This window comes from Chrysemys picta, unplaced genomic scaffold (assembly GCF_011386835.1).
Source record: "Chrysemys picta bellii isolate R12L10 unplaced genomic scaffold, ASM1138683v2 scaf1150, whole genome shotgun sequence".
NCBI lineage: Eukaryota > Metazoa > Chordata > Testudines > Emydidae > Chrysemys > Chrysemys picta.
In genome coordinates this window covers 17,483-20,356 of record NW_027053857.1, presented here as the reverse complement: position 1 = coordinate 20,356, position 2,874 = coordinate 17,483, and the positions used below count along the sequence as shown (strand labels likewise).

The window sequence follows — 2,874 nt, the reverse complement described above, 5'->3', positions numbered from 1 at the left end:
GTGCATTTCCTTCTAGAATTCACAGATCTGAGGCTGGTGAGCGACAGTGACTGTGCTGGGCGGCTGGAGGTTTTCTACAATGGGACGTGGGGCAGTGTTTGCTCCAATCGGATGTCTGGAGTCACTGCAGCAATTGTCTGCAAACAGCTGAACTGTGGAGACGGAGGATATATTGCAGGAGGCTCTGAATATGGAAAGGGTCCCACATGGCTGGACCATGTTGCATGCAGTGAGCAGCACAGCTCCCTCTGGCAGTGCCCATCAGAGCCCTGGGATCCAAAGTCATGTGATAACCGAGCAGAAGAGACCCATATTTCTTGCACTGGTAATTCTGAAACTACCTGCATGCACATGGACAGACACATGTATGTGATGTGTTCAATTAATTGAAGGGTTAGGATAGAACTTGCTGTTGTTCACATCTCAGCATAGGCAGATTTCAGTTCTCAACACAAGATACAAAGATATTTTCAAAATCTTTTATAGGAATAAGCATTTTTCTGATTAACAACAAACATGGAACTTAATCAGTTAATTATTAAAGAGGCCGGTGTTATACAGTGTGATAAGGTAGTGTGAGAGTGAAGAAAAGCCTCTCCCTAGAGACCGTGATTAGGCAGCTCTGTGGTTATTAATCCTTTGGGGATGAACAATCAGAGATGGGCCCAGGCTGTGCAGTTTGGATCGAGACTGGAATCTCCCACAACTCTGGATGCATGTCGGCCTGTGTGTCTGAGTAACAGCTGAATAGCAAATTAATTAGGTATTAAATGACCCAGAGTTCACATTTCAGTTCATACAGTGCTGAAATTAGGGGTTTAAAATACAGATAAATTCTACTCCCACATCACACACACAACCCAGTGCATTCACCTCGTTTTTTTCTCTCCCTAGGAAAAAAAGCGAAACCAACTCAGACCCTGTTTGCCGAATGCCCGAACTCTACAAGCTGCACAGGTATCTCTGCTTCTCTGTGTCTTACTTTTGTTCCCTAAGGACTTTCCCAGCTGTCTCAGTAACATGTGAGGTTTCTGCATTTCCAGACAGGGAGAAGTTACGTGTCGTGGGAGGAGAGGACGGATGCTCGGGGAGAGTGGAGGTTTGGTACCGTGGCTCCTGGGGAACAGTTTGTGATGACTCCTGGGACATGGCGGATGCTAACATTGTTTGTAAACAACTGGGCTGTGGATCTGCTGTATCTGCCCTGGGCGAGGCTGCATTCGGTGAGGGGACTGGTCCCATCTGGGTGGAGATATTGAATTGCAGAGGGACAGAGTCATCTCTCTGGGACTGTCCTGCCAAGCCCTGGGGTGAGAGCAACTGTGGTCATAAGGAAGATGCTGCCGTGAATTGCTCAGGTGAGTGACAGGAGATGTTTCTGCTACATGCTGTAATTTTCAGGGAGGAGGATGGACCAGCCCCTCCCCCCACTTTGGTCCGAGACCAGGCCCTCCCATCTCCTGTGTGCATGAGCATCCTGGATGTTGTGGGATGGATCCTTTCTCAGGTCAGATTGGCTCAGACATCAGCTCACAAATTCCCTGTATTTATCACAGGCCCCACTGTGCTGGTTTGTTACTAGTGTCCTCATTACTGCACAGAGCACAAGGGACTTGGGCCCAAAATCACTAACAAACAGGCCCTGTGCTGCTGTGAGCAAGTTTGTGGAGGTGACAGTTGGACAGTGCCCCCAGGGACTCTCAGAGGTGAGATTCTCCCTAGTAACAAACACATCATCTCCTCCTTTCTCCAGACTCCAACTCTCCTTCCTTTCCCTTTGCAGGTCTGACAGAGAGGACAGATTCTCTGAATACCTCAGTGTGACGCTCTGAACCTCAGGGGAACGCCCTACACCCCCATATTCATCTTTATAAAATGATTGTGTGGTATCCAATGCAAAGTTTGTCATGTTAGGTGTCTTCACAAGGCTCATGATGCAATGAGCATGGTTGTTATAGTGATGTTATAGTAATCGTTTCAGTAAGGTTATAATTTCATGTATATACTTATGAGGCTGAAAATGTATCCTCAGGGCTTAAAGCAAGCCCAGGCAAAAACTCTCCAAGAACAGAGAGGCAGTTCACACCTCATCAGGGCATGGATGGGACAAACCCAGCCCTGCCTCACAGGAACAATGGACACTGACTTAGGCAGCAACAAAAGAATCTATTAGACCCTCCAGGGAGTCACCCCCTTCCTTTGATTAGTTTGGGACTGCGAAGAGGTAATGCTCACCTGATCTGAAGTGGGGGGAGAGGGGGGCAAAGCCAAGAGGAAAGAAAGGACATGATAAAAAGGAGAGACGTTTTCCCATGCTCTCTCTCTCTTCCACCTACATCTACAGACACCACCACCACCAAGCGACTGAAACACTGATTAAAGGAGAGAACCTGAATGAAAAGTAACCAGCCAGCCTGTGGTGAGAAGCATCTAAGTTTGTAAGGACACTGAAAGTGTTAAGATCCGCTTAGAATGTGTTTTGCTTTTATTTCATTTGACCAAATCTGACTTGTTATGCTTTGACTTATAATCCCTTAAAATCGATCTGTATAGCTAATAAATCTGTTTGTTTATTCTACCTGAAGCAGTGCATTTGGTTTGAAGTGTGTCAGAGACTCCCCTTGGGAGAACAAGCCTGGTACATATCAATTTCTTTGTTAAATTGACAAACTCATATAAGCTTGCAGCGTCCAGCGGGCATAAGTGGACACTGCAAGACGGAGGTAACTAGGGTTGTGTCTGGGACCAGAGATATTGGTTAGTGTCATATGGTTGCACAATCCAATCAGCTTACGTGCCAGAGGCTGCGCGAGAACAGCCTAGGAGTGGGGGCTCTCACAGCAGAGCAGGGTAAGGCTGGCTCCCAGAGACAAG

At 47.0% G+C, this 2,874-nt stretch overlaps 1 long non-coding RNA gene across 1 annotated transcript; it reads left to right on the top strand.

Moving 5' to 3' along the window:
• The first annotated feature begins 20 nt into the window (after positions 1-20).
• On the top strand, positions 21-2,578 carry LOC135979700 (uncharacterized). The gene is made up of 4 exons (XR_010596958.1): positions 21-325; positions 895-957; positions 1,044-1,358; positions 1,784-2,578. It is a non-coding gene; the product is annotated as an uncharacterized LOC135979700 (long non-coding RNA).
• The last annotated feature ends 296 nt before the right edge of the window (positions 2,579-2,874 follow it).